This window comes from Aquarana catesbeiana, linkage group LG05, assembly GCF_042186555.1.
Source record: "Aquarana catesbeiana isolate 2022-GZ linkage group LG05, ASM4218655v1, whole genome shotgun sequence".
In the NCBI taxonomy this organism is placed as follows: Eukaryota; Metazoa; Chordata; class Amphibia; order Anura; family Ranidae; genus Aquarana; species Aquarana catesbeiana.
Genome location: NC_133328.1, coordinates 334,678,650 through 334,704,156, shown reverse-complemented (window position 1 = coordinate 334,704,156; position 25,507 = coordinate 334,678,650). Strand labels below are relative to the sequence as shown.

Sequence of the window (25,507 nt, the reverse complement as noted above, 5' to 3'; positions counted from 1 at the left end):
GGTCCGAAGTTGCATTGAAGTCTCCACAAACCAGGAGATTCCCGTATTTCATGGCCTTTGCTTTGTAGAGCACTTTTTTGATGAATCTGATTTGGTGTGAATTTGGTGCGTATAAAGTGACGATGGTGTAGGGTTTGGAGTTAATATCTCCTGTGGCAATGATATATCTGCCCCCTTCGTCAATAGCAATTTCTTTGGGTACAAAGGATAGGGAATTTTTGAAGGCCATTAGGACTCCCCCTGTTTTGCAGTGCGGTGTACAGGCCATGTAGATGTGTGGGTAGTCCTTGTGTGCGCAGTATGGAGTGTTGTCAAGTTGAAAGTGCGTTTCTTGAACGCACAGAATGTCCGCCTTTTGTATGTGAGCTTCTTTCCATAAAGAAACCATTTAGCCGGGTGATTTAAACCTCTGGCATTAATTGAAAGGCAGGTGATCGTCATTGTAATAGATGTGTGGTAGTTCGTGAATCTGTGTAATAAGGGTACTTACTGCGACCAAAGGCTTCCTTTTGTAGTGCAGTCTTGCCATTGGAGACGAAGAGCTGTGGCGAATCATCTTCTGTGTCTGAGGTGAGGTTGTTGCGAGTTAAGCTAAGTATATCACTTAAAGAAGGAGATAAAAAAAAACTGAAAACAAAAAGAAAAGTCAACATAAGTAACATAAGAAATGGATCCTAGAATTGATCCTCCTGCAGATGTAGCTGCTATTGGTGTTATAGGGTTGAGGGAGAGATTTGAACTAAGAAGCTCTACCCTGGAGATAAACCTGTGTGACTTTGGGTTTCAGTTAGGAGCTTCCACCTGCATTTTTCTTGCTTGAGCATTTGTAAGATACAACTTGCCATTCATTTTGGATGAATGTTGGCCCTGCTGGATGTGCTTGTGGGGTAGGCTGGTCAGGGATGATATTCCATCACCTTAGAGCAGTGAGCCCTTCTTCCAAGGTGGATACGGAGACCCCGTTATGGGGGATAGAGAGCGTGGCAGGGTACTTCCATTTATGTAGGATTTTATGGTTCCTCAAGGCTTTCGTTACTGTTAACAAGTTATGGGGGCATTGTAAGATGTGTCTGGAAAGATCCGGGAGCAGTCTGACGTTGACATACTGCTGAGGGATATTTTCTGGCTTGCGTGAGGCCTGGAGTACACAGTCTTTTATGTGGTAAAAATGCATCCTCAATAAGACATCTCTGGGGATGTCGGCAGGGAGGAAAGATGGTTTAGGGACCCTATGTATTCTGTCCACAAGAAGATCGTGTGCTGAAGCTTCTGGCACCAGTGTGGAGAATAGGGTCTGGGCGAATTGTAGGAGCTGGTTAGAGGGAATATCTTCTGGAATTCCTCTCAGTTTGAGGTTGTTCCTCCTGGACCTGTCCTCGAGGTCGGACATTTTGTCCTTTATCCATGTAATGTCCTCCCCCTGAGCTGTATGGGCCTCCACCATCACATTGTATACTGAGGTATATTCCTCCATTTTATTTTCCACCTGATGTACTCTGTGGCCTATGGCTTGTACTTCCCTCTGACACTCTGTTATCCCCCTGACCATGTCTGCTTGCAATGAGGAGCGCAAGGATAATAACATTTCTTTCAGAAGGGTGTCTGATATGGGCCGGTCTGCAGTGGGAAATTCCTTAATAGGATCCCTATCGTTGCTGCTCTGGTGTGTGGGATTACTGTGAGGCCTGCTTACCTCCATGGCAGGATCGGTCTCCTGCCTGATTGGAGAGTGCCTCTGCGGCTTCGATTTGGCCGGAAATTCTCGTAGAAGGGCTGGATGGGCCTGAGGAGGTCACACTGGGTGGATTGGAGGGTCGAATAGAGACGGATGTTGGTCCATTGTTGCTGCCGCTCGATTCGGGCCTGTGCTCCGGCCTGTTATCTATTGCACCAACGCCATTTTGTTGTGGTCCACGAGCTGTATAATAGCTTGTCATTTTCTGTGGCTGCTGTGGGTTTTTACGACGTCTAGGCATCCTCGTCCTGTGCAGTGGGGTCTCACCGTTAGGATGGTAGGTTTGCAAGTCGAGACAGGTGCCGGTTCTGATGGCTGTGGTTTATCTCCTGTGGGCGAGCGGAGCTCCTAGGTTAAGCATCCATCTTGGAGCCCGGTCGCCACGCCCCCTTGAAAATAGTTTTCTAGTAAGCCTTGAAAATTGCCATATTTCAGTATCACATAGACTTTGGTAAGGTTTACTGTTAAGTTTGGTTTTCATGTATTTCAAGCAGGATTTAATGAGCCCACACAGATTTATGGAGTGGAGACTGAGAGGAGATTCTGTATTGACCTACTGGATGCTTCGGTTTTTAACACTACAAATGATATGTGGCTTCTCACCGCATACTAAGAACACAGATCCATGTTCTTCTGTATTCCTGTATCCTTCTGTATCCCTGTGGCCAAATATACCTTCCTAGCTTATCCCACCCTATAGATACACTATATGCCATCCAAGACACAGGCGGCTTAAAAATCTTGTTAGGAGTGCCTAAACTATACAATGCTTGCAGCTCAATAGTGACACTTACCAAGTAAGTAAGGCTGCATAACTATAAAATCACTGTATTAATAATATTATTATAAATACTAATAATACTTTGGTGAACTTAATTTAACATTTCAGTGTCAGTTTATATTTAAAGGTATTCATAATTATGTTACTGTTTTTTGTTGCACTTAATATTGCAGCCTGTTATTAAACAGCAGAGCCTAAAACAAATAATCTTTTTATAGTTCATATTTCATGACAAATTGGAATTATGATTTCCTGGTCTAAAAAGTTAGAACAAGTAAGATTGAACTTTTCATAAAGTATACTTAAATGGCATTTCAATGTGCTGTAATATATACCAAGCTTTTTATTTGAAAGCTAGGGAAATGAGAAAAACTTTCATAAGGCTATAATCTAGCCTACCTAGCAAAAATAGTAGCTATTACTAAGAATTTTTATCTTGTCCTCTTAATGAATCTCTGGCTAAAGTTAATGCTCCTTGAGGACATGAGCATCAGAAGCTCATATGTGAAATAAAAGCAACGGACATTAGTTTGAGGCATGGAATATCCTCAAGAGGCTCTAACAGGTAAAACCTACCAATAAATTGAAAAAGCAACCTTGATTGCCCTTTGGCTGTCTATTTTTATAAGGAAATATGGTTGACATTTTTAAAATGATATTCAATAGATTGCTTTCTGCTTAAAATGTATTATTTTCCTTCCTATCCAATCTGAATTTAGATACACATGTTTGCTATGACTCAGTTACTCAAACAGCATAAATTCCCCTGATAATCTGCATTGTGCTTAAATTTTCATATAACAAGTAAAGTATTTTATTTGAAATATAATATACTCTTGTCTTTTCTGTGTATGCTGCATTATTTTTTAATTGTTATCCTAAAACAGAATACACTGTATATTTGTGTCACAAGTTCCAGCAAAAAGGTATTTTGTTTCCGAGTTTGTAAATATATTTACAGTATATACAGTACATGTGATTACATGTTTTCTATGATATACTGTATACAGCTTGTGGATGTTATAGAGATAGAAACATTGGATCATCCCTCGATGACTGTTTTTTTTTCCATTGCTACTGGGTTACTGATCTGAAACAGGTATGATCAAGGGGAGTACAGAGTTTATATGCTTTGCTGTCTGCATTATTGTTCCATGTTAGTAACTCCTTGGGTAATGAATCCAGGATCAACCCTAGAGTCTGCCAAGTAAAAACAAATCAGCAAGTGCAGCTAGAGTGTTTTTTGCTTAACCACTTCAGCCCCGGAAGGATTTACCCCCTTCCTGACCAGAGCACTTTTTACAATTTGGCACTGCGTTGCTTTAACTGCTAATTGCGCGGTTATGGAATGCTGTACCCAAATGAAATTTGCGTCCTTTTCTTCCCGCAAATAGAACTTTCTTTTGATGGTATTTGATCACCTCTGCAGTTTTTATTTTTTGCGCTATAAACGTAAAAAGACCGAAAATTTTGAAAAAAAATGATGTTTTCAACTTTTTGTTATAAAAAAAATCCAATAAACTCAATTTTAGTCATACATTTAGGCCAAAATGTATTCGGCCGCATGTCCTTGGAAAATGAAGAAAGACAAGAAAAATGTTTTTTTTTTTTTCTTTTTTTAATTTTCAAAACTTTGTGACAAAAAGTGAGGTCTGCAAAATACTTGCCATACCTCTCAGCAAATAGCTTGGGGTGTCTACTTTCCAAAATGGGGTCATTTGGGGGGGGTTTGTGCCATCTGGGCATTCCATGGCCTCCGAAACTGTGCTAGGCAGTGAAGAGTGAAATCAAAAATTTACACCCTTAGAAAGCCTGAAGGCGGTGCTTGGTTTTCGGGGTCCCGTACGCGGCTAGGCTCCCAAAAAGTCTCACACGTGTGGTATCCCCGAACTCAGGAGAAGCAACAGAATGTATTTTGGGGTGTAATTTCACATATTCCCATGGCATGTTTGAGCAATATATCATTTAGTGACAACTTTGTGAAAAAAAAAAAAAAATTGTCTTTTTCCCGCAACTTGTGTCACATAATAAATATTCCATGGACTCGACATGCCTCTCAGAAAATATCTTGGGGTGGCTTCTTTCCAAAATGGGGTCATTTTGGGGGGGTTAGAACTGTACTGGCATTTTATGCACAACATTTAGAAGCTTATGTCACACATCACCCACTCTTCTAACCACTTGAAGACAAAGCCCTTTCTGACACTTTTTGTTTACATGAAAAAATATTTTTTTTTTTGCAAGAAAATTACTTTGAACCCCCAAACATTATATATATTTTTTTAAAGCAAAGGCCCTACAAATTAAAATGGTGGGTGTTTCATTTTTTTTTTCAAACAGTATTTGCGCAGCGATTTTTCAAACACATTTTTTGGGGAAAATACACACTTTTTTTAAATTTTAATGCACTAAAAAACACTATATTTCCCAAATGTTTGATGAAATAAAAAAGATGATCTTAGGCTGAGTACATGGATACCAAACACGACATGCTTTAAAATTGCGCACAAACGTGCAGTGTCGACAAATTAAATACATTTTTAAAAGCCTTTAAAAGCCTTTACAGGTTACCACTTTCGATTTACAGAGGAGGTCTACTGCTAAAATTACTGCCCTAGATCTGACCTTCACGGTGATACCTCACCACATGCATGGTGCAATTGCTGTTTACATTTGACGCCAGACCAACGCTTGCGTTCGACTTCGCGCAAGAGCGGGGGGGACAGGGGTGCTTTTTTTTTTTTTTTGCTTTTTTATCTTATTTTTAAACTGTTCCTTTCATTTTTTTTTAGCATTTTTATTGTTATCTCAGGGAATGTAATTATCCCCTATGGTAGCAATAGGTAGTGACAGGTACTCTTTTTTGAAAAAATTGGGGTCTATTAGACCCTAGATCTCTCCTCTGCCCTCAAAGCATCTGACCACACCAAGATCAGTGTGATAAAATGCTTTCCCAATTTCCTAATGGCGCTGTTTACATCTGGCGAAATCTAAGTCATAAAATGCTCGTAGCTTTAGGTTTCTTAGGTCATAGAGATGATTGGAGCCATTCTGGTCTCTGATCACCTCTATGGTCAGCTGGCCGAATCAACGGCTGCATTCTCAGGTTCCCTGTTGGGACAGGAGAGCCAGAGAAAAACATGGAAGACGGTGGGAGGGGGGGCATTCTCTCCTACTGTTTGTAAAAGCAGTCTAGAGGCTAATTAGCTGCTAGGATTGCTTTTACATGAAAACCAACTGCTGGCTGAAAAGAATGATACCAAGATGATACCTAAACCTGCAGGCATCATTCTGGTATAACCTTGGTACCTTGCTGGTCCTTGTTGGGCATATATTGTAAACTTTTTTTCCCTGCAGCCTGTGGGCTGAACGAAAAAAAGAGATTGATCGGTGGGTATGCCCACCATTAGAATACCTCCCTTCATCCACCTACTTCTAATGATGGGCATATATGCACCGTTTATATATGCCGAAGCATGGGGGCATCCTCCCGCAAAAGGTAGGGGCAAATCGCTCCTCCGCCCACTGCTGCCCCCACGCTTCGGCATATATGCTAAAGTGTGTAACTGTGGTGGTGAAATCACCTCCGACAGCGCTGGAGTCACGGCTTTATGTATAGTGGGAGCAAACGCTGTTGCTGTCAAGATAAATAAATCCACGCTGCAACTGAATGGCGTACCTGCTAAGCAAATGATGGTAAACAATACAACAAAATAACATTATAGTATAACAGTAAGACTTACCATACCTGCAAAGCAAATACAAAAACAAATAGTAAAAAATAAAACATTTAACTCAACCTGTGCCTAAAATATATATATGCCGAAGCATGGGGGCATCCTCCCGCAAAAAGCAGGAGCAAATCGCTCCTCCACCCACTGCTGCCCCCACACTTCGGCATATATGCTGAAGTATGTAACTGTGGTGGTGAAATCACCTCTGACAGCGCTGGAGTCACGGCTTTATGTATCGTGGGAGCAAACGCTGTTGCTGTCAAGATAAATAAATCCGCGCTGCAGCTGAATGGCGTACCTGAAAACAAAAAAATGGTTAAAACACAGTAAACTATAAAAAAATTACATACCTGAAAAGCAAACATAATAAAACATAACAAGAATAAAACATTGCAGAATAGAATACAGTAAAAAAGAGCAGAGAAGAGAGAAAATAGAGAGAGAGAGAGAACAATAAAAAGACAACTATTTTTGTTTTTTTTTAATTTTTTTTTGTTTGTGTATTTTTTATTTATTTATTTATTTTTATTTTTTTACATTTTTTTTTTATAACTGTAACTTTTACAACTGTAACGGTTCCAGGTTTGGGTCTCTCAAAATGTGATGGCATCTTGGGAGACCCTGTGAAAGTGTGTCCTAGTCTGTGCAATGCTGTACCCTACGCTAAAACGTAACTAGTGTATGGTAGCACTCAAAACATTCACCAATGCAAAGACCAGGATTGCCAGGACAGGAGGGACAATAATACCAGGTGTCACGCCTATATCCGCGCTTTCTGCAGACACAACATTTTCTTTGGGGGGCTCGTTGGGTAGGGGTACTCGGGAGGACATAAGGAAAATGCCTCCCATGCAGCCGGCTTACTGCATCTGGTTGGGGAAGGTGAGGTGGAGCACGTCTGGATACAGAAGGGCTCTGACGATCTCTTCCTGGAATTTAAGGAAGGATCCAGTCTGTCCTGAAGCTCTGTATAGCACATGAGCGTTCAGCAAAGCCAATTGAAATAAGTATATAGACACTTTTTTGTACCAGTGTCTGACCTTACGGGCAACTAGGTACGGCGCCAAAAAACTGGTCGTTGAGGTCCATCCCTCCCATATTTTGGTTATATTCATGGACACAGAGGGGTTTCTCCACAACACCAGTCGCCGTAGTAATTTGGACCGTCGTGTCTGCATGAAGGGATGTAAGAACGAAAACATTCTTATTGTCCCTCCACTTCATAGCGAGCAAATTATTACACCGCAAGCAGGCTCTCTCCCCCAGCCTAAGACGGGAATCTACAAGCCGCTGGGGAAAGCCCTGGCGATTAGGTTGCACGGTGCCACATGCTCCAATTTGATGATCAAAAAGGTGACTAAAAAGTGTCACGCTCGTGTAATAATTGTCCACATATAAATGGTACCCCTTTCCGAATAAGGGTGACACCAAGTCCCACACTATCTTGCCAGCGCTTCCTATGTAGTCAGGGCAGTTTGTCGGCTCTACGTGACTATCTTTGCCCTCGTAAACCATAAAACTACATGTATAGCCTGTGGTCTGTCACAGAGCTTATACATTTTGACCCCGTATCTGGCACGCTTGCTGGGAAGGTACTGTTTGAATGACAAGCGGCCAGAAAATTTAATCAGGGACCCATCAACGCAGACAACTTGATGGGGAGTAAACAAGTCTGCAAAATGCTGGTTGAAGTGGTTTACGAGGGGCCGAATTTTGTAGAGCCGATCGTATTCAGGGTCTCCACGAGGACGACAGCGTTCATTGTCACTGAAGTGCATGAACCGCAAAATCTGCTTGTATCATGCCCTGGTCATGGAGGCAGAGAACAAGGGCATATGGTGAATTGGGTCAGCGGACCAATATGACCGCAACTCACGCTTTTTAGTTATGCCCATGTTGAGGGAAAGGCCCATAAAGATCTTAAATTCAGAGACCGTAATTGGTCTCCAATCTCTGGCAAGGGAGGATTGGGGATTAGCGGCGATGTGTTGACCAGCGTATAAATTGTTTTGGTCCACAATAGATCTGTAGAGATCTTCGGTGAAAAACAGTGAATAAAAATCCAGTGGCGTAAAATCAACTGTTTCCACCTGAATTCCGGGTTGGCCAGTGAATGGGGGAAGTACAAGGGCTGCAGAAGTGGTGGGTTCCCAATTCGGATTGGTGAATGCAGCAGGAAGGGCACTATAGGCACGACGGGCCTGTGTTCGTCTTCTTGGTGGCAGCTGGTCACTACTAGTGCTTGCCACCTCGCCAGCTTGAACTGCACTTATGGGACTCGCCACGTCACCACGTGATACTGCAGTGCTGGATGTACGAGCAGGGTGTACTAGGCTGCTGGTGCTTGCCAGTTCACCAGAAGGAATAGCGGCGCTAGTACTGCTCTGCTCCATACGAGGGACCTGCGGTTCTTGCACTTCAAGGACAGAAGAAGAAGTTCAGGGTCTAGTACACCTGACCTTGGCAGGGACCACAACTCCGTCGTCAGAGCTATCTGTCATGGAGCCGCTGTCATCTACAGGATCGTATTCTGAGCCTGAATCTAACAGATGAGTGACTTCCTCTTCACTATCTGTCATGCTCAAAAACATGTAGGCCTCTTCACTAGTGTACCTTCAATTTGCCATTTTGGGCTCTAAATTTAGGGGTGCACTAGTGAGACTCACAGGCAAAAAAGCTCCTGACTGTCAGCGACTGTATCAAAACGCTACCAAAAAACTGTTAGCAATCGCAGGGATCAGGCCTGACTCTGTGAACGATGCAGTTATGTGTGCTTAGTGTTTTGTAAGTGTCAGTGATCGATCGATACTGCACTTGGGTGGGCTGGGCTGGGCTGGGCCGAGGGGAAAAACGCAGGTGCTAGCAGGTATCTGGGCTTATCCCGCTACCACTGCATTTTTGGGGACCCTAAACTGCTGGGGATGCTAGTATAGATCTGATCGGATCAGATATTGATCCGTTCAGATACTATAGCACTAAGGGAGGTGTATGCTGCGTGCGTGGGTTTTAGCTCTACTGGCGCTAACCTGATGCTGCCTGGGGCGACGCAGACCTTATCTGACCCTAAAAACCTAACTTATATCACCGCCGGGCGATCAGGGGGTTAAACCTTTACAAGGTAATAAACGGCGGGTGCCCTAAAACTATAATAAACTATAATAAACAAATTAACTAACCAGCGTCACCCGTAACAATTATATGGTGATCACTGGTGAAAGGGTTAACTAGGGGGCAATCAGGGGGTTAAAACCTTTATTAGGTAGTATATAGGGGTCCCTGTCGCTATAAAACACTGACGGCGAACCTATATACTTACCTCCCTAACTAGCGTCACCAGCGTCACCAGTGTCACTAATACAGCGATCAGAAAAACGATTGCTTAGTGACACTGGCGACGGGGGGGGTGATCACGGGGTTAAAACTTTATTAGGGGGGGTTAGGGGGGTACCCTATACCTAAAGGGGGGTACCCCAGACCTAAAGGGGGCTAACCCTAACTGCCCTAACACTTATAACTGTCTCAAACTGACACCAATGCAATAATCAGAAAAAAAAAAAGACCAGCTCGAGGAGAGATGACATCACTTCCTCTGCTTCTGTTTACATTACAGAAGCCGAGGAAGCCTGTCATTCGCCAGGAGCGATCGCGAGGGGGGAGCCACGAATGAGTGGCTTCCCCCTCACCTTTGATCGCCCCTGACCTGAATCCAACCGCCGCAGGCACCGGGGGGGGTCCGATCGGACCCCCCCCCCCGCCCACGGGAAGGCAAGGACAGACCTGTAAGTCCTTTTGCCTGCCCATGCCATTCTGCCGACGTACATCGTCGTGCGGCGGTCGGCAACTGGTTAAACAGTTTATACAAAAAGGATATTGGAAACCCCTTATCAGTTAGCACAAAAATCTAGCACAGAAGATCTCAAGAAACAAAAGAATAAACTGTCAGAAGTTGACGATTCTTTTGTATATATGTTGTTAGTATGTCTGTGATAGTCCTTATATCAGGCCATGATGTACAGTAATACTGTAATAACTGTAATGCTGTAATTAGTAACATTCAACTGGACTTGTTTTGTAATGTTGAAGATGTTTCACCACTCATACAAATAGTTTTTAGTTCTAATAACAGTGGCATTGCTGGGGGGGTGTGGGAGGTACAGACCGCACCTGGGTGACACTAGGCACGGACTGGCCCCCAGTGCAGGATTAAGGGGGCGCCACGGCTCGCTTCTCTTCTTCATTCCCCTTGGCCTTCTGGGATCTTTGCTGTGTCTCCTTAGCTCCCCACAATCTGCTGGGTGGGAGGGGGAGAAGGAATTTTAAGGCAGAGGCAGATAGCTCGGGAACTGGCACTGCAGTCGCTTGCTCTATTATTGTGACAGGCAGACAGGGAGAGGTGCCAGCTGCCTATCTCCATTACACACTTTAGAACCGATGGAGCCTATGATCCTCCTCAACTCTGACAGTACATCCACAACAGGAGGAGGAGTCTAAGAGGAGGGACAACTGTGTGGACAGAGCCATGTTGATCTAAGGTCTTTAAAGTAGGGAGGGAGATTTACACTGAGCATAGTCACACTGGGCAGATTTACACAAGAGGGATTACATTGGGGGATTACACAGGGAGATTACATTGGGGGATTGCACTGGTGGATTACATTGGAGGGATTACACTAGGGGGATTACACAAGGAGGATTTCATTGGGGAATTATACTAGGGGATTACATTGGGGGAATAACATTGGGGGCATTACACTAGAGGGATTATACAGGGGGATTACATTTGAAGGGTTTACACAGGGGGGGAGTACACTGGGGCATTACATTAGGGGGATTACATTGGGGGTATTACACTAGGGGGATTACATTGGGGCATTACACTGGGGGATTGCATTGGGGGATTACAAAGAGGGGTTACACGGGGGGGATTACATTGGGGGGATTTACACAGGGGAGTATAATGGGGGAATTATGTTGGGGGAGTTTACACTACAGAGGGAATACACTGGGGGGGGTTTACACTGGGGGAATTTACACAGAGTACAATGGTGGGAATACAAAACAGGAGAGAGCCTGATGTGCTAGCCTGCCCAGTGTCTACTTCTCTGTACTGCTTCTGCTGTCACCCTGCAGCGACAGGACAGAGCACTGTGGCAGGCTAGGGGGAGAGAGCTGTGCTGATGTGCTAACCTGAACAGTGCCCCGGATTGTTCAGTGACTGGGGGGTTGGTGACGCCATGTTTTACTGCATTAGGTGACACCAACCCTAGCAACACCACTGTCTAATAGGTATGAAGCATATGTAGCCCTCTTTTGGGAGCTTAAGAGAAATGACCCTCGTCTAACAGGATATTGTGTTAATTCTGTAGGTAAATAAAAGAACCAGAACCTTTGCTAAGTGGAAGAGTGGGTTTGATAATAAATTTGGCGGTGCATCCACCCAGGACAGGGCCTCTGTAAACAGAGGGGATTTCCTTCCTAGAAAATTAGCCAGCAATCTAATCAAAGTAATTGGGAGAAACTACTGAAACCAGCATATAACATTAACCAAAGGTATACAGAAGCACACCAGTATGGAAATAATACAACTTAGCTTTTTATAAGAAAAGAATTATAAACATACATACATACATCCAATGTAAAAATGGATATTACTAGCAAAGGACCCAAGAGAAGTCCTGGTAGAATTATGCACATATACCCAAGTATACAGTATATACTGTAGTTATTAATAGAGATACCTCCAGATGAATGTTGCAGCAAAGTTCAGTTGGTCCCTGAGGATAATGCGGCATCTTGACCTGAAGACAAGAACTTTGGTCATGGGAAGATCTTCCAAATGTTGTCCAACCAGCCTGGACCACAGCTTCTTACCAGCAGGAACTGTGGTGCGGCACTGGAACTGTAGTTTTGGAACTTAGAGTCAGCCTATCTACTTTGTGCTTTAGTCCCTCCCTAATAGTTTCTAATCCGACATGCAACCAGACCTCTAAGCCAATGATCCTAAAGTGGCCATCTGAAGCCTAATCTGGCTCTAGGCTATGCTGGTTTTCAATCCCTAAGCTAAATCTATCTATAGAATCCAAGGCCAGAATGGATGGGGTTAACTAGAATAACAGGATCTGCATGGAAGCTAATTGGTTTACCTAGGTTCACCTAACAATATGCTGGGAGGCTACCACTACATGTTCACTGTCACGGACTTAGCTATCTGGCACTGTGCATGTGAAAAATTAACAAACGCAGGACAGAGATACTCTGTCACAAGGATTTAGATATACACTCAACAGTTGTAGGTAAACTATAAGATCATAAGAATAGTTGAATTATAGTCCCTTCTGGCTTGGGGTTTGAATGGACATGACATGTGTCTAAGACTCGCTCTCTCTCTCTGTCTCTCTCTCTGTTTCTCTCTCTTTCTGTCTCTCTCTCACACACTTTCTCTGTCTCTCTCTCTCCCTCTCTCCATCTCCTCTTTCCAGGGTTTCAAAGCCGCTGACACAGGGACTTGGAAGTACATTCACAATATACTTTTTTTTTTTTTTTTTTTGTTTTGTTTTGTTTTTGTTTGTTTCAAATTGTTTATTGAAGTTTTCATTACAACAAGGAGAATATAGTGCAACAATGAAATGTTACAAGCATAACACGGTTTAAATGTATACAGTATAGTTATAGTACAACATAAAATGTTCAGTAATCAATAGACTACACAACTAAGAGGGTAAAACAAGCCAAATAGAGAAACAGATAAGGAAGTCAACATGAATGGTAAGAGGACATCTCCACTGGCATCTATTTGAGTATGGTACGATGTCTTGTGTATATAACTTAGTGAGGGTGAAGTACAGGTATACTCAGGCATGCTCCCCCGACAACCGAACACCCCTATTGGGTTCTAACTGTGTCTGGAGAGGGGAGCTACTAATCTCGGCCGGTAATATCAGTAAAGGAGTATTTCACCTGTACAATAATTTGTTGTTTGGTATGCCAGTGGGACGAAAATATAGTGGGGTGATAAGCTCCAAAGAGGTTATATAACCAGGGAAACCTCTGTGGTACTACATGACGATATAGTGAAGGGAATCTTCACTATATGGCTCTTATGTGCCAGATGTCATCCAGATAATAAGAGGATTATAGCAGGTAGGGGTAGTATGTGAAGATGGGTAGAGGTAAGTGGGATCATGCATCTTTCAGGTGCATCTTAAAGGCAGAAAACAGTATGTGTAATAACCCGGATAGAGTAAAGGTGTGTCTTTATAGAGAGTTGCGGTAATCGGCAGATTCTTTAAAGTGTGACCAGCAGGCCCAAGTTTGTTGAAATTTTTGTGGGTTCTCTCTAGCCTGGTGAATGAGGGCTTCCATTTCTGCTATGTTATTTATGCAGCAAAACCAGTGAGAGGTAGTAGGGGTATTGGTCTGTCTCCAAAATATGGGTATGCATTGTTTGGCGGCGTTGATGAGGTGGAGGGCAAGGGAATTTTTGTAGGCCAAGTAGGGTATAGATGTGTGGTGGAGCATATATTGGGCGGGGGTAAAGTCCGGTGTGTAAGTAGTAATGTGGGTTATGAGACGGTGTACTTCTTTCCAGAAAGGTTGTATGAGCGTACAAAATATTTTACAGCGCACACATACAAGAATGACATTTCCTGCAGGGCTAGTTAAAACACCTGAACATATTCAAAAAATATGGGGGTTTGGTCACACTATATGGTCATATAGTGCTAAGCCCACTTACTGCGACAAAGTACCCCGAATTAGTGGGTCCTACACTAGTAATAGAATGGAAGATCCTTTGTCTCAACCATGGGAGCTAAACTCCTCTATGTGGGAGAACTGAAGGGGATACATCCTAAACACTGGTGGCCACTAAATAGGAGGTAATGAGTAGGGGGAGGGGTGCTCCAGCCCAAAAAACCTGGTCAGGTCCTATTACAATATACAAGAACATATTTGGAGGGCACACCACACAATGCGTTTAAATTCAAGATGGTGCTGATATAAGACCTACAAACAGTACAAAATATTTTACAGCGCACACATACAAGAATGACATTTCCTGCAGGGCTAGTTAAAAACACCTGAACATATTCAAAAAATACGGGGGTTTGGTCACACTATATGGTCATATAATGCTAAGCCCACTTACTGCGACAAAGTACCCCAAATTAGTGGGTTTTTGGGCTGGAGCACCCCTCCCCCTACTCATTACCTCCTATTTAGTGGCCACCAGTGTTTAGGATGTATCCCCTTCAGTTCTCCCACATAGAGGAGTTTAGCTCCCATGGTTGAGACAAAGGATCTTCCATTCTATTACTAGTGTAGGACCCACTAATTCGGGGTACTTTGTCGCAGTAAGTGGGCTTAGCACTATATGACCATATAGTGTGACCAAACTCCCGTATTTTTTGAATATGTTCAGGTGTTTTTAACTAGCCCTGCAGGAAATGTCATTCTTGTATGTGTGCGCTGTAAAATATTTTGTACTGTTTGTAGGTCTTATAGCAGCACCATCTTGAATTTAAACGCATTGTGTGGTGTGCCCCCCAAATATGTTCTTGTAGGTTGTATGAGCGGACACTCCCACCATATGTGGAGTAAGGATCCTTGAGTCAAATTGCATCTCCAGCAGAGTGGGGAGATGCTAGGGTGGTATTTGTGTATTTTGATCGGGGTTCTGTACCATCTAGAGTATAGCTTATATCCATTTTCTTGTGCTGTGACATTGATGGACCCTTTATGAATGTGCTCAAAGATCCGTTCCCATTCAGTGTTAGATAAGTCTAATGAAAGGTCCATTTCCCAATGCTGGCTAAGTGCGTTAGATTTAGGGCTACAGTCTGAGAACAAGAGCGAGTACATGGTCAAAATCAGATGTCTTTGGGGATCAGTAGCAGTGCAGATAGCTTCAAAGGGGGTGTGTTCCCTATGCCAGTTAATCAGAGGTTTAGAACTTTGTATAAAGTACCTAACCTGTAAATATTTAAAGAAGGGGATGGTTTGATTGGGAAAACGGGAGGATAGCGTTGCATACGTTGTGAATTCATCGTTATGGAAAAAGTGTTCAGCCCTAAGAGAGGGTAGCCGTCGTTGGATATCAGTATTGGAATTCGAGAGGCCAGGAAGGAAGTCAGAATTTTGATTGATGGGTGTCAGAGGCCTGGGCGAAGATGCTATGTTATGTTTTTTACATGTCATCTGAAAGTGGAGGAGGGTAGAGTGTATAAATGGGTGGTTAGTGCATTCTTTGGGGATCATTTTCTGTGAAATCCATGGTAGATGTGAGATCGGGATCCCTGCAAACGTTTCTTCAAGTTTAACCCAAGCCTTAGTGTCTGCGTGGATTTGCCAGTCAACTACTCTGGTCAAATGGCATGCACGATAATATTTGTAAACATCCGGGAGTCCAATACCCCCTTTTGATTTAGGCATGGTTAATCTATCCCAGCTTAATCTGGGTGTTTTTGTTGACCAAATGAAGTTTCTGCAGAGTCGTTTGCAGGTTGCAAAGAATGTTAAGGGAAGACGGATAGGCAGGGTTTGAAAGAGATATAGGAGTCTGAGTAGGATATTCATTTTTATGATGGACGCTCTTCCGAACCATGAAAATATGCCCACATGCCATTTCTTGAGATCTTGTTGAATAGATTGGAGAATAGGCAAGAAGTTTCTGGAGTATAAATTGGATAGGTTTTTGGGGATCTGAATACCTATATAAGTGATAGCGTGAGGCTCCCACTCGAAGGGAAAGTTTGCTTGGCACTGGGATACTGTGTTGGTAGGCAGGGAAATGTTTAAGGCCTTAGATTTTGAGAAATTAATTTAGAGGTTGGAGAGTGATTTAAACATAGTGAGGTATTTTAGTAAATTGGGTATAGAGGTGATTGGGTCTGTAAGGAAAAGCAAGACATCGTCAGCGTAGGCTGCTATTTTATAATGTTTGTGGTTGATGGTGACACCCTTGATGTCAGGGTTGGCTTGTAGCTTACGAATAAGTGGCTCCATAGTAAGAATAAAGATGAGGGGTGATAAAGGGCATCCCTGGCGTGTGCCATTCGAAACGGAGAAGGCGGACAGGCAGCCATTGACTCGAATGCTAGCTGATGGCTGGGAATATAGTGCGAAAATTAGTTGAAGCAGGTGTTCTGGGAAACCCATAGCCTTAAGTGTCGCCATCATGTAGTCCCATGCCACTCTGTCGAACGCCTTCTCCGCATCGAGGGACAACAGAAATCCCGGCTTCGAAGAATGCGTTAACCAGTGATGTATGTTGAGGGCCTTTAAGGTGTTGTCCCTGGCTTCTCGTCCGGGGACAAAACCTACCTGATTCAGTGATACCAGATTAGGGATTAGCGGAAGAATACGATTTGCAAGAACTTTCGCGTACAGTTTTACGTCCACGTTCAGGAGAGATATGGGTCTATAATTTGATACTAAGGTGGAGTCTTTGCCGGGTTTTGGAATAAGCGTTATGTGAGCAGTTAAAATATCTTTGCTGGCTTGAGGGGAGGAGGGTAGAGAGTTGAACACTTTTAGGAATCTAGGGACTAAAATTTCAGTAAATAATTTATAGTAGCTTACGGAGAGGCCGTCAGGGCCTGGGCTCTTGCCTTTTTTTCAATTGTTTCAATGCTAGCATAGTTTTTCCAGCGGTAATCGGGTGATTTATCTTAGCCGCATCATCTGGTGTAATAGGTGTGGGGCCATATTGAGTTAGAAAACTTTCAATAGCCTGTGTTCTGTCAGGGGTATGTCCAGTCATGTTTGTAGAAGGTAAGTTGTAAAGTTTGGTGAAGTAGCTTACGAATTGATCTGCTATGCCGTCAGATGTGACAATTGAGTTCCCAGAGGGGTCCTTGATGGTGTGAATGGTGTATGCTGCTTTTTTAAGTTGAAGGGCTCTGGCTAACATTTTACCAGATTTAAATTTGCGTTTCAGCGTTTTTCCTAGTTCTTCTAATAGTTCTTCTCTTGCCTTTTGTAACTCTTCAAAGGATTTTGTAGCCAGGGTTTGCTTGTGGACTTTTTCAAGAGAATGAATGCGCTTAGACAGCTCCTCAATATGCGCTATTCTGGCTCTTCTTCTGTTTGCGGCTAGAGAGATGAGTGCACCTCGGATGACGCATTTATGCGCCGCCCAAAGAGTGGTAGGAGAGATGTCTGTAGATTCATTCTCCCGAAAATAATGTGTAAGGTGAGTATTGATCTTCTGTGTAATTGCAGGATCTGTCAACAGTGAATTATGAAGGCGCCAGATGGGAGAGTTTGTCTGTGAAGTCAGGAGAGTCAGGGTCATGGAAATGGGATTGTGGTCGGAGAGGAGCATGGGGTCAATGGTAGCTGTCTTAAGGAGTGTCAGGTCATTCTGTGAAATGAAGAAGTAGTCCAGTCTGGAGTACTTATTGTGTGGTGAGGAAAAGAAAGTACAGTCCTTTTCCTTGGGATGAAGAGTACGCCATGTGTCGTGTAGGGTTAATTCGCTTAGTTGAGTCTTGATTGCTCGGAGGGCTCTGTATGTCAGGGAAGAGGATCCTGCTGATGTGTCTTGGGATGGTGATAGTGCTACATTAAAGTCACCCCCTACTATCAGGATGCCATTCTGGAAGGAGGTGAGTTGATGTATATTGGGTGCGTATAAGTTGGCTAGTGTAACAGGTCTGCTGTGTAATGAACCCTTGAGGAATAAGAATCTGCCCTTTTCATCTCGATCAACATCTTGTATTTGGATGGGACAGTGTTTAGATAATAAAACTGATACGCCTTTGGTTTTTGATTCTTTATTGGAGGCTTGGTATACAGTCGGATAGAAGTTGCTATGTAATTTCGGAATATTATCAGATCTAAAATGGGTCTCTTGTAAAAAAATTATGTGGGCTTTAGTTCTTTGAAGGTGGTGCATTAGTTGGGATCTCTTTTCCAGGGTGTTAAGTCCACGGGCGTTCAGAGAATAAAATTTAACACTGAGTGTGGGTTGTACTGCCTTATTGCGTTGCCATGATAGGGTTAATGATCTATAGTTGTGAAGTGGGGAGTAAGGATAAGAGCTTCAAGGAATGGAGAGGATGTTAAAGAACGCAATCGTCAAATAAGGGGGTATGGGGTACTCTTAGTTAAGTCACCGAAGAGAGGGGGTACCAGCCCACCCGTCTCACAATTGGGGAGTATCGGTGAATTACGGTGCCCAGTCAGTGTGTATTGGCCTAGAGGCTTTCTACACTATATTCTGGGGCCGTGTGGGGGTTGGCGAAGATCTGACGAGGGAGAGGTATACGAAGTGAGTGTCTGCCCACTGTTATAGGGTAGTGGAATATACAAGTGAAGGTAAACATTTGTGAGTTACGGGTATGGAGCAACCGGGTAAAAACCAAACAGGTGTGTAACGAAACATGCAAACAAAGAGCATTTAATGGTAATAAGGTGAGACAAGACATTATCTAGAGGTCGGCCAGCTGGGGACGTAGCCATTCATATGGGCAATAAACATGTACAATTTGAGTTAGTTGCCACCCTGCCACCCCGGGTGATGAAGTACTGCATGTTATGTATAAACCTTAGCAGTGTGTAGAGCATATATAGGGTTAAACCTCAGTAGCATGAAAGGGTGTAGTTACTGAGATAAATGGGTGGAAGGTACGGTCTGATGTGATGGGAAATTTTTAGTTTACAGGCCCCGACGCTATTGATTGGGATGACCCGTAACCTGCAGGTAATGTTAATATGGAATATGGTCAGGATCATGTCAGGTTTACAAATATGCCCGTTTAAGGGCAGATCATAGCAGGTGACGATTCCAATCATATATGTCAATTTTGGCTGGCTATTTGGGTTGTAAAATGTGGCTTATACCATGTTCTTATGGGCCTGGTGCCAAAATGTATTGTCGGTTACTAGGCCATTAGAGTGCATTAATTGGACCCACAGCGTCTAACATCAAGTTATTGTGGGTGCAGTTTATAAGTTTGGAGCGTGGTCGAGGTCTATGTCAGCGTAAGCGCTGTTAGATTATGTGAGAGCCCCGGTAATAAGAACCTCTAGGGCAGATTTTTATCTAGCTCCATTGCATGTCTAGTATTTGGGAAGACACTCCCTGGATCCCTTGCCTTTAGTAATGACACACATGGGGTCGATTGGTATTATGTCCTATCCATTTCTGCATTATTGCAAGTTTCATTAGCATGAAGATTACAATAGGGCTGCAGTAATTCCAAATAGGTCATTCTTGGTAGGGTCTATTTTCGTAAGCTTATGCTTAAAAAGGGGGTATAATAAAGTAATGAACGTAGGTACCATGTGGCTCAACATTTGGCTCTGTATCCCGGGGGTTCATTCCTTCCGTATAACATAGTCACATGTCAACTTCGGTAGATATAGTATTATTAAAATTTAAAAAAAAAAAAGATATGACTCCAAGTGTGTCATGGAGGCTGTCATTACACCTCAAATGGGCAAACAGCACCGCAGGTCAGGGAAGGTTTTGTATTTGAATGAGTGAGTCCAATTATCCCGAGCCAGAGGGGTGACAACCAGCCTCTTGTATTTGGTCTCTATGTCCCCCTGATAGCCTAAGTACAGTAGGCGAATCAGATAGAAATAAGCTCCATATGTCTCAAAGATTTGATAGCGGAATAAAACATGTAAACTAAAGTCAGCAACTTAACTTATAAAAGAGAAACGTTTGGTGTTCCAGCGGAGGATCGATCGAGTCAGCGGTCTCTTCTGGCTCTGCGTGTGTGCGGAGGTTTAGTCGGGCTGTGAAGCGAGGCTGGATGCGGTCCCGATTGATGTAATCTATCCTCTGATGAGGATCGGCGTCTGCGGTACCGGACCTCCTGTGTCTCCATGGGTTCGGATGTAGGCGCGGGGGAGCGGAACTCCGCATACCACTCTGGGACTTCGGTGAGAGGAATCTCCAGCGTTGCACAGAAATGATGAAGGTCCTCCGGGACCCTAAGGAGATCGGAGCGGCCATGTGAAGAAGCCGCAAGACCAAAGGGGAACTTCCAGCGATATGTGATCCCCTTCGTGCGAAGAACATCCAGCAGAGGGTGCAATTCCCTTCTACACTGCAGCGTTATGGATGATAGATCCTGGAATATACGAATCTCTGTACCATTGTGCTGTAATGGCGCCAAAACACGGGCTCTCCTCAGCAGCTCCTCTTTGAGGTGATAGTCCACAATGCAGCATATCACATCCCGCGGCGGATCATCCTCCCTTCCTTTTGGTCGCAAAGCACGGTGTATCCGTTCCATATTGATTGTAGTGTCTCTTGGTCTTTCTAGCATGTTATTAAATATGCTGCTGACTTCTTCCTGCAGATGATCTGTATCGACCGTCTCTGATAAGCCTTTCACACGGAGATTATGGCGCCTGCCACCATTGTCCAAATCCTCCAAGTAGCGGTTCATATCCCTTAGTTGCCTGGTGTGGGTATCTAAAATTAGGTGGTTTCTCCTGGTCACTGTGGTGTGAAGGGCTGTTAATTTCTCCACAGCCTGTACTCTGCCAGTGATTGCCTGGATGTCAATCCTCAGTTCTGTGATGGCTGCTGTCAAGGTGTCCTTTATGTCGGCTGCCACATAACGGAGATCATTTAAACTGCAGTGTTGATGAAGGGAGAGGGTAATTCCCCTGTTAGAGTCCGCATTCTGTGAGGCGGCTGTGGTCCCAGTAGCGCCCGTCACTTGTCTTTGTGTTCCTTGTGAAGAATGAGACGGCGCCATGTTGCTCGCCTGGGCTCTAAACATTTCAGGTATATTTTGAGTCGGTCTGCCAGGTAATTCATGAGGTGAGCGGGACCGAGAGGCAGAGGAGTTTCTAGAAGCCGTACCCATGTTTTCCGGTAGGTAAGTATTTAAGAATCCTCCGTTGTGAGAAGAAATCAATCCCTGTCAGTGGGAGCTCTGAAGTTAAGTAGCCATCTCCTCAGAGGTCAAGCCACGCCCGCATTCACAATATACTTACAGGCATTTACAGGCATTTACAAATTCAGATAGTAGAGGGCAGCAGATTCATACACACATATCACAGCATTTGTAGGTCACTCAATCACTATGCAACATATCAAGGCAGATGTTGACTTTCCAAGAACATGTTTGGAGTTGTAAAAGCTTTTGAAACAACCCTGTTTTAACCCAATCACCATGGAGCCATAAAATCTGGTACATGTGGTGATTGCTCAAGTTCTCTAGCTAAAAGTGTAAAATTGTTGTTAAATCACAGGGGTAGAAATTGTAAAATTGCATTTTACGTGGGTGACAGATGTATGTGGCAGTAAATGGTGGGGTATGTTTCTGACACTTAGAACTAAAAACCTACTCATATAAGTGGTTCAACATCACAGAAAAAAACAAGTCAAATTTGAATACCTAATGCTAGCTATTTCTTATTAGCTAACATTTCAGTTCTCTATCTGTATTTTTTAAATTACACTATAACATTAAAAAGGTAAAACTATACTTAGAAGCTTGGAAACCAAATCAGATAACTGTAGTGATATAATGTATATTGGGTGGATAATTAATTTAGTAGTTATTATAATGATGATGTAAGTACTCTTCCGCAGCAACCCAATTCTTCCAGAGAGATGCACTTTATTGACTTCCAACACAGAACAAAGTCCAAAGTCCACAGATGATAAAAATCCCACAGAGTATATAATTCAGAGACTCATTTTTCCTAGGTCTGCGCCTTCATAGTCATACACAGACAGACGATACTAAACTATAGACTGAACGCCATGTTATATTCACTAGACATTGAATGGCTGAACAATTTGATTGGCTGTCTCCATTCAGGCCTTTGATATACTTTAGTCTTTCAGACCGATAACAACCCCCAGCCGTGAACAGCTGCAGTCATAAACCACCCCAATTTGCACTCCCGCATATCAACATCAACAAGTCCCCTTAGATATGTGTAATTAGATTAGATTAACATATACCTCCTGAACACCCTTTTGAGCCCTTGGAATACCTACATTCCTAATCTTTATTCCTGCATATTAACATCAACAAGTCCCCCCTGATATATTAGCACCCCAGGAGGGAGTTTCTGCTAGGTCAACGCAAAATACTCTTTGATCTTATTGTTACCCTCTCAAGTCTATTTACCATCAATAAATACTTCTTCTATGGTCCTTTAAACAATGTACCCTTTGAAATGTTGAATTAGGTTAACAGGCCATACCTCACACACCTAGGTAGACTTGCATAAGATCAACACATCAAAGGGTCTTCAGCTGTCCCCTTGCTATGTTAAAATTCAGTTGGCTCGGACAAATCAACCATCGTCAATCATTGTCATTGTACTGTATGTGTACAAACATATAATAATATAATGTCCCACATAAATCGGTGAACATATTACAACAATAACTAGTCATAACTTTCAAAAACAGATTAGATCAAATTTAAATATTTTTTTATTAAAGTCAATGCCGTCCTGTCCCAGATACGCCTGTGACTCCCATTTCTAATGTGGACAACACAGGGACAGAAAGTAGGGCAGTGTTTCTCAACTCCAGTCCTCAAGGCGCACCAACAGGTCGTGTTTTCAGGATTTCCCTCAGATGAAACAGCTGTGGTAATTACTAAGGCAGTGAAACTAATCAAATCACTTGTGCAAAATAATGGTAGGCCTGAAAACATGACCTGTTGGGGCGCCTTGAGGACTGGAGTTGAGAAACACTGAAGTAGGGAACATTTTCTGCAATGGGATCACAGAGAAAAATAAAACATTTGCAAAAGACGTGCTCAGAATACTTTCAAGCTAGCCATCATTTAAAAAATTAACTAATCTGTTTCAACTACACAGGTTAAAACCAAAGGTTTTAGTTCCATGCATTTGCAAATAAATATAAACTCCCACTTCATGTTACATTTCATGAAGCCATCTATTCACCACTCCTCTTTAGCTAATCAGAGGAAGCCCAATATTCGTTGATAAAGTACAAAGCTTCCTGTAAATAGTTGAGCAGAACTCAGCCTGACTTCATTTTGCTCTGGTGGGGCGTGGCTTGATGGTGGAGCCGAATGGATGCTCAATCCCCTTGCTGTACTCTGCTAGTGGGTTTCTCACAGCAACCATAAACACAAGTTCCCACTCTTGAAAAACGGTTATTGTATCAACACAGAGTGGCACTGTGGATACTATATAGATACAAGGTGCCACGTCCCATTTAAATTGGAAGAAATTTGATAAGAAGAGTTTGGACTTTTTAGGCACAACAACACAAAGGTTACAAAAATATAAATTTATTTAGAGAAAATGACAAACCATGTATAAAATCACACTGATAAAATGAACCAATAAGGAGAATATAAAGCTAGATATAACCAACTTATTGCTACATGGAATCTGACAAGTAAATTTGCTGTATAGTAACGGTGAATCCAAGAGTACAGTTATATTGCAGTGAAGCAGTATCTTGCTCTACATGTTACGTGCCTTGCGTTCTTCAGGAGCGTTTGAATAAAATGAACTATAAAAACACAGGCTCACAGCTGAAAGTGATGCATACAATTAAACAGGGTGGCTGCTGAGGGGTCAGGTATTACCATCAGAAAGTGGAGATCCATCATAGACACGATCACTGTCTAAGGAATGGGAGGAGATATAGGGCCAAAGGTAAATACAGTGGGTGGTGGAAAAAAGGGAAGAAATGAGCGCTAGCACAAGTCCCCCTTTATAGTAAACATTGCCACAGATTTCAGAAGGGCCATTGATAGCAGACTCCCCCCAGAGAGAAAAGCGCCGTTGAGTACACTATCGGGTAATTTTTAACAGGGAGAACCCTCAAAAACATGCCTGTGTAGTAACACACCAGGTGTGTATGACTGCACGTTTTTGAGGGTTCTCCCTGTTAAAAATTACCCGATAGTATACTCAACTGTGCTTTTCTCTCTGGGGGGAGTCTGCTATCAATGGCCCTTCTGAAATCTGTTTCAATGTTTACTATGAAGGGGGCCTGTGCTAGCGCTCAATTCTTCTCTTAAAAAAAAAAAAAGAAGGAGTGATGATAAAATAAGCAGCCTCGATCACACACAAATCTTGTGATTTGACCTGATTTCTAGTACTACACTGTGATCCGATACAAAAAAAGAAAAAAGTTTGTAATATTGCATAGGAGTACCAGAAACTGCCTCACTGAAAAACAAAAACAAAAACAAAAAAACTATTTTAAATAAGACACCTAACTGTGTTCAAGCTCTTCATTGCCACATGTACAGCATGGTGTGATACATACTGCAGGGGGAAAAGGGAAGTACTGGTCCCAGCACTCAAGACCGCAAAGTTGACCAGTTTGCCACATTAAAGAGAAGCAAATAGGAGAGAATAGGAAGGCATGAAGAGGAGATAGGGACAAAAAATAGGAAAAAAAAAAAAAACTTAACCCCAAGAAAAAATAAATAAATATAATGATTGGTGCTTTTTATTCCTGGTTCCGGAGCTGATTAGACAGTCAATCCAGTCCTTCATAGAGAGCATCTCCGCTAGTTGCACAAGTTGCCTGGATATACCAGTTTCTATGGTGGAGGGAGTGCAGTCCTAGCTTGCCTGTTATTTCTGCGGCGTTCATAACATTCAGCAGATCCTGTTTGTTAGCGAACACTAACAATACTGCATCTCGGAGCTCGTCTTCCGCCAACATCCTCATCAACTCTTCTTGTGCTTCATTGACTCACTCCTGATCGTTGCTGTCCACCACGAAGATTAAACCTGTGTTCTGGAAGTAGTGATGCCACAGAGGCCGGATCTTGTCTTGACCACCCACATTCCACACCATAAAACTGATGTTCTTATTTTCCACCGTCTCTACGTTAAATCCTATTGTGGGGATGGTTGTGACGATTTCTCCTAGCTTCAGCTTGTATAAAATAGTGGTTTTACCTGCCGCATCCAACCCCACCATCAGAATATGCATCTCTTTCTTGCCGAAAAGGCCCTTAAAGAGGTTTACAAACATATTCCCCATGTTGGAAATGTGATAGTGTCAGGAATGGCAATGTCCCCAAGGAAAGACATTGATAGGGTTTTACCCTCACTTCCTGTTTGGCTATGTGACAGGAAGTGAATACATTTGAAGGAGAAAGCAAAATTTGGGAGGTTTTTCACCCTATCAGAGGTTCAGACACCCCCAAAAACTGGCAAGACTTCTAATCCCCAAGCAAAAATAAGAAAGGATTTCATTTAGTTTAACTTTGCAAAGACACATTCCAAAGTTCAACTGTGATGCATGTCAATGGCCCATTTAGACCT

General features: G+C 42.9%; 1 pseudogene; it reads right to left on the bottom strand.

Moving 5' to 3' along the window:
* Window positions 1–24,680: 24,680 nt before the first annotated feature.
* Window positions 24,681–25,255, bottom strand: LOC141145892 (ADP-ribosylation factor 1-like; annotated as a pseudogene).
* Between the last annotated feature and the right edge of the window lie 252 nt (window positions 25,256–25,507).